Raw genomic sequence first — 7,471 nt, 5'->3', positions numbered from 1 at the left:
TAAAACAGCTAGGCCTATTACACAAATAGCCATTCTATCAATCAATCAACTCTATCGAACCTTGTTACGCATACAACCACTCTATTGATTCAACAAACTGCTTCACAAATCTGATACATCTACGACTTTCCTTTATTACAGGTTTAATTTCCAAATGAATCATCAGGTAATTCATTAGTCTTTCAATACAAAGTCAAGTGTTAAATGGGAAGGCTATCTATATCGATAATCATTTTTTGTGCCTATTTACACTCCATACCTATCTAACATTAATCAGATTCATGACCATATTAAGAATGAAGCTATTCGGGACAAAGTGGGAGTAGCCTCCGTAGAGGACAAGATGCGAGAGTCGAGGCTGAGATGGTTCGGACATGTTAAGAGAAGAAGAATTGATGCTCCTGTCAGGAGGTGTGAGAGGCTGGCCATGGAGAGTTTGAGAAGAGGTCGAGGTAGGCCTAAAAAGTACTGGGGAGAGGTGATTAGACAGGACATGGCGCTACTTCAGCTCACTGAGGACATGACCCTTGATAAGAGAGTGTGGAGGCGAGGATTAAGGTAGAAAGTTAGTGGGTAGTTTTTAGTTGTTCACCGATAGTCTTAGTAGTATGCATATCCCTTCATATTCTTAGATTTTTATTACGTTTGTGCTTTTGTTCGCCTCAGATATTGTATTTCCCGTTGCTATTATTTGGTATTACTTATCCTTTATCTCTCATTTTTTCTTTTATCTTCCTTCTTTCTTCCTTCCTTGCTTCCTCTTCTTCTTCTTGCCCTTCCTGGGCCGAGGGTCTATTGGAAACAGCATCTCTACCTACATTAGGTAGGGGTAAGGTCCGCGTACAGACTACCCTCCCCAGACCCCACCTGTTGGGATTATACTAGGTTTGTTGTTATTTTTGTTGTTGTTGTTGTTGTAATCAAAGAAATTTGAAGGAGCAGAAGCCAGAGCAACAGAATCCTGCTCTATTCAACATTCAAGTCCCCAAATAAAACAGAAGCAAATCACCCCAAAGTTAAATAAAATTATATCTATTAATCGATAGACTACTCAGAAAAAGATTCAAATACGTAAAAACAACAATGAGTCGAAATTTTATGGAGAAATAGAAGAATTAATTCATGTTTGCCAAAATAAAGATGAGTTTAAATGAATACTTGGTTGCGCAAGAACCAGTTTTAGAAAGCCAAATAAATACAAAATAGGAGAAAGTTGAAACTCAACAACACAGCCCAACCAAACTCATCAAGCAAACAACTCTTTTAGCAGAAACAACAGTACATTGATTCTCCAGCTCAAAACGACTTTCAGAAACCTCAGGAAGAAATAAATCGGGCAAGCTGCTCAAGGACTTGTTGGCGCATCCATTAACGATCAATTCGTTGGATTTTTGTTCTGATTTGAGAACTTCACAAATCGAATATCAGATTTCAACAAGCAAAGTAAGCATAAGTGAATGAATGGACGAGGTACGATAAGAGAGAGTAGAAATAAGAAGGAGAGGGAAAGGGGTGGCGGCCGGTTGTCTTCGAGGGAAAGGGGTCTGTGAGCTGCTAGGGATTTTCAATTGGGGGGGGGGGGAGATCCGTCTCTATGTTCTACCGTTTTTCTCCATTACTCAAATGAAAGGGATTAGGTTTTTTTCAGAGATGAGGGGAAGGGGAGACGAAACAGGGTCGTTTGTGTTTAATAGGGGAGGACCGAATTTGGGCTTGGTCTGGGCTAGGAGGGATGATTTGGATTTAACAGAAAATGGGCTCAAACTGGCCCAATTCAAGCTAATAAATCTCCAACAGCAAAGGCTTCTCTTTTTAAAAATTTCACTTTTAGCCAACAATAAGACTAACCTAATGTGTAAACTAAAAACTGCAAAATTAACCATCTTACTATTTTATCTACCAATTAGTTAGTTATTACCTTAACAATGTAAACTAATAAAAGAAAATTATTAATTTAAAACTAAAAGCTAAAATGTAGAAAGGACTATGGTATTTTGTGAATTTTTTTCATTTGATAATGCATTTAATTGATGTAATTAAATTCTAAATACAATTAAGATTTAACTGCTACGAGATGAAAAATTAAACATTTTTTTATGATTTTCTAAAAATAACTCTAAATATGCATGAACAATGCAAATAAATACAAGAAATATTCCTAAAATTCTATAAAAGCGATTAAAATTATTTTTTGACATTTTAGGAGTAATTTTCTGTGTGGGGCAAAACTCAGGTGTCACAGCTACCCCTCTTTGCTCCGAAACATGAAGACTTTTCGGGCAAAGATAAAGTGAGCAATCATGAACAATTTTTGCCTGTTTGATACTCCATGGGAAGCATTTTGAAAAAGTTTGACTGAACCTTGCTCCGGAGGTTGCCTACATATCCTTGGCTATAAAGGAATCAGGTCAGTGTAGTTCTGAAAATTTTGGTAGCTGGGACTACCGATAAGATGTGATTTCACCGTTGTTGCTGTTGTTTACTACTTTCTGAGCTCCTTATTATACCAAAGTCAAAATAAAAAAGACTAACTAAGCCTATTATCTACGAGTTACAAGATTCCTATCTATGAGTCTTTTGAAGCTTGATCTCGATTCTTCGTTGGTTCTTCACACAGACTCTGATCTGAACCTTGATGCTTGCTAGCTGGATGTGCTTGTCCATTCTTCTTCAGCTTTTCGGATCAAGATGGGACATGCAAAGCTTGTGACTTCAGTCATGTCTTGAGCAGTCCACATCTTTGCTTTGTGTCTGCACTTTGAATTCACTTCTTTTCCTTTTCTTTTCTCTATTTTGGATTGAGACTTCTTTTGGTCATCTCGAACCTTGTGCCTCGAGGTATAACCTGCTCAGGCACCCAAAATAAACGAACGAACGAAATTTTCTGCCCCAGTTTTTACTAGAAAAATTTCGTTAGTTATTGGTACCAAAACTCTATATTACTTCATTATATAAAGCAATAAAAGGTCGGGTTTGGTGTACCCTGAAAAAAAAGACTAGGGAGTGGAGACCCTATGTTGGAAGACTAACAATTTGAAGAAACTAAAAACTGACCATATTCTTCAGGCAGGACCCCTGAACAAAAGAAAAACTAGAGATCGAAAACTTAAGGAAACTAACAATTGACCCTATTCTCTAGGCAGGACCCCTGAACTTTAAGAAAAACTAATGACTAACAACTTAGGGAAACTAAAAACTGACACTATTCTCTAGGCGAGACCCCTGAACTAAAAGGAATGCTAAAGATTAATAACTTAAGGAAATTAAAAACTGATCCTATTCTCCAGGCGGGACCCCTGAACTTAAGATTAACAACTAAAAACTGAAATTGATCCTTTATTTTTTTTTAAAAATCCAGACTTTTTTTTAATTATCCAGGGAGAAAATTCATCAGACTAGATTTTCTATTTATCTTAGGAGAAAGATTCATCAGACTAAGACGTCTATCCTAGGAGAAAGTTCATCAGACTAGGTTTTCTAATTTATTATCTTAGGAGAAAGATTCATCAGACTAAGATTTCTATCCTAGGAGAAAATTCGTCAGACTAGGTTTTTTTATATCTTAGAGAAAGATTCATCAGACTAAGATGTTTATCCTAGGAGAAAATTCATCAGACTAGGGCTTTTTATCTTAGGAGAAAGATTCATCATACTAAGATTTCTATCCTAGGAGAAAATTCATCAGACTAGGTTTTCTTATCTTAGGAGAAAGATTCATTAGACTAATATTTTATTGGAAGGGAAATCCATCAAACTAGGATGTATTACCCTAGGAGTAAAAAAATGTGAAGAGCGATGGCAGGATTTTATGCATACTAGCAAGACAAATAAAGGCAAATATTTGAGAAACTTCCCTTTTGTTGGTTCTTCTCTTCTCTTCTTTTTCTCTTTTTTTTTTCTTTTTTCTTTTTTTTCTTCTTTTTTTTGAACCACTTTCCTTGCACTGCTTTGTTCTTGTTTCAAAAAAAAAAGAAAATTTTGTCAGTTTTGAAAGTGGTGGTTGGTTTGTGGCTTTGAGTCGTGGGCAACTTGACTTTTGCTCAATCAACTTGAGACGGTTTCAAGAGACTTTTACTCTGCATCAATCCTGATTGTTTCACACCCAGTACCATTTTTATTTGTGGCTCAATCAGCCTTACACCAACTGGAGATATTTTCTTAGGTGACGTTTTCTGATATCTTGAATGGCTTCTTGCTTTTTGAGCAATTTGTTTGTCAGAGAGAGTCGCAACCAGGTGTGCGTCTTTTGCATGATGTGCACACTTCATAGTCTCTGTTCAGTACTACAGATAACCCCTGATTAACCTCGAGGTTATCTTTGCTTGCTTTAGCCAAGTAGGATGGAAAGAGTCTTTTGGGTAGGGGCGTTTGCATGAATCCTCAAGGCATGTAGACTATAACAACTGAGTGTGCTAACCAAATTTACTTTGTGCAACTGAAAAGCTGGTAGCAAATTTTGAAAAATTTTCTTGCTTGTTTTGACAAGGACTGACTCAGAGTGAAGGGACATAATGATGCAAAGAAACAGTATCAACAAGAAATGCCCCTATCGGGAAGGAAAGAGGGAAGAATTTTTCTCTTTTTCTTCCAATAACTAGCCTTAATGATCATGACATGCATTTTGGACTTAACGGCCAATCTATCAAACTAATCTAATCTTCCCTTTTACCATTCTTATGACCTTTGAAGTCAGGCTTGTTTATGTCAATTTTTTGCATCAGCTTCACGACTCACTTTCGACTAGTGGTGCCCCGATGAATTTTTACCAACAAGTCTCTCTCATTTATTTTCTCTACTTACCATCTCCTTACAGTGCCCATGAGGGTTTTCATTAGTAAGACTCTCTCATTTTTTTTTCTTTTTCTTTCTCTTTTTTTGTGAGCAACTTGATAGTGTTCTACGTCGTGTGACAATTGTTGTTCATTGCATGCGTCTCTTGGAATTCTTGAAGGCTGATCAGAAGGGCTTTATTTGGAAGGTTTTTGGATATGGTTGGAAAGAAAGGACGACATGAAGGCTCAAAATAGACTCAATATGATGGGTTGTACACTTACAACTCTTGGAATTGACTCTTTCAAAAACTAAAACAAACTCATGCCCCAGTTTTAGATACTGGATTTTGTTTTATGAATTCTTATTTGGTTTGACCGAACCATGTAAGGCTGCCTATTAATCCTTTTTAAGAAATCAGGTCAAGTGTAGTTCAAACATCTGACCTAACTATCTTTTTTCTGTTTCTCTGTCTTTTTTTGTTGGTTTTCAAAACATGTTTCCCCAACTTTTCTGGGGACATGGACCTTTGATTGTTTTTTTTTCTAAGAGCTGCCCCAGTTTGTACTCTTGGGGCATGGACTTTTCTATTCATTTTTTTAACTTTTAACTCGAAACTTAATTCCAAAAGAAAGTGGTCAAAGAAAATAATACAAGCTCAAAAGGGGTAACAAAGGGTATAAAGTATTTGGATAGCAGAAAAAAGGCCTCCCAGCCTCGAGAACACCAATTATAGTGTCCATTCGCGATCACAACAATGATGAACATGTCTGTGTTTTTGGTGTGTCGTAGTCGAAAGACACTTTCCATCCATTAATCTCAAACTTTCCACCGAACTTCAAATGATTCAACATCCTCAAATCTAATCTTTACAATGATTTTGAAGGTAAAGATTCTTAACCTCCATGGATATGACTATTCTAGTTCCACTTGAATTTTACTCAGGATTAATTCTAAGGTATTTCAACTCTTTATTCATCCTCAAAAGTATCTTTTTCTCAGTTATCCAATTCAAGAGTAAATCAGTTTTCTAGGATCTGGCAAAAAATTCCGCATGCATGTCATGTCACTAGAACTAGCAGGAAAAGGATTAAGCATAGAATGACACAAAAGGACAAAATGTCTTTCATTGAGTAAAGAATGGAAAGGTTGGACAACAAGACAAACAACCTAAAATCCGAGTTACAACCCTAAAATAAACCAGATAATGAAAATAGCAATAGAACAAACAGACAAGACTCACACAGATAAAATAGATGGATGGAAGGGTTTGACTCAATAAAATATATAAAATCTGGATCACAACCCTAAAATAACCCAGATCATAGAAAAAAATATCAAAACAAGCTACCAAGATTCCTTGCTAGTGAGGAGGGAATGACTTTTCAATTGCCTAGCTTGACATTTAGCCACAAATTTGATCATCAAAATCACCAGGGCCTTCTCCAATTTCAATCAATTTTTCTTGGATCATCCTTTCTATTTCTCTTTTCAAATCCCGACAACTTTCAAAATTGTGGCCCTGAGCATTGGAATGGTATTCACACCTTTTAGAAGGGTCAAAGCTTCTTGCACGTGGGTCTATATAATTTGGAGGAATAGGTGCAATCATGTCATAATGCTTTAATTTCTCAAACAAACTTGTATAGGACTCTCCTATTGGTATAAAATTATGTTTCAACCTTTGTTTCCCTTTATACCCCTGGCTTGGATGTGGGTTATAGGGCACTTAAATATTTTATAGAGGTTGGTGGAAATTTTGTGATGCTCGTGCTCTCCTTCTGGGTGTTTTGGTGGCTGGACAACATACTGAGGTGGAGCAACAGAGTATTGTGGGTTCTGAGATAGATAGTAGTGCTTAGGGGAATCATCGAAAACCAGGCGAAGCTGGTCATACCTTCGAGATGCTCTTTTTGACTCTGATGTCATCATAGTTTCTATATCTTTCTCATTCGTGTCACATAAATTATCCGATTCAATCTGGACAGACTGAGTTGCGGCTTTCAGAACTGCTTGACTTATAATTCTGCCCGTCTTAAGGCCATTCTCAACCATTTTCCCAATTTTGATTGCTTTCGAGAAGGATTTGCCCACTGCGGACATAATGTTTTGAAAATAATCTGGCTCTTAAGCCTGAAGGAATACAGTGATTAGCTCGCATGGGTGGTTTAACTCTAGCCGCTTGCTCTCTCCATTTAATGGCATATTCCCTGAAACTTTCAGTTGGTTTCTTCTTCAGGTTTGAAAGGGATTGTGGTCTGGGCAATTTTGATGTTGTATTGGAACTATTTGACAAAGGCCTAGGCCATGTTATCCTAGACATGCCAGTGAGAGGTGTTTTGATTAGTAAACCATTTAGAGGTTATCCCCGTAAGGCTTTCCCCAAAATAAACCATTAGTAATTCTTCATTTCCTCCCACACCTCTTAGTTAATTGAAATACCTTTTTAAGTGGGCTATGGGGTCGTCGTGTACATCATACTTTTTGAATTTGGGGGTCTTGAAACCAGGTGGCAAGTGGACATTGGGGAACATACATAGATCCTTGAAGGCAATACTCTTATGACCTACCATCCCTTATATGATTTTCAGCTGTTGTTCTAAGCTTTTTATTTTTTGGGTTATTTCTTCCTGTGCCATCTTTCGGGTAGGCTTCTCAATATTTGCAAGAAGATCAAATAGGTACGAGTGGTACTATTCTT

Source organism: Nicotiana tabacum, chromosome 3 (assembly GCF_000715075.1).
Source record: "Nicotiana tabacum cultivar K326 chromosome 3, ASM71507v2, whole genome shotgun sequence".
In the NCBI taxonomy this organism is placed as follows: domain Eukaryota; kingdom Viridiplantae; phylum Streptophyta; class Magnoliopsida; order Solanales; family Solanaceae; genus Nicotiana; species Nicotiana tabacum.
Note: the sequence above shows the minus strand (reverse complement) of the source record.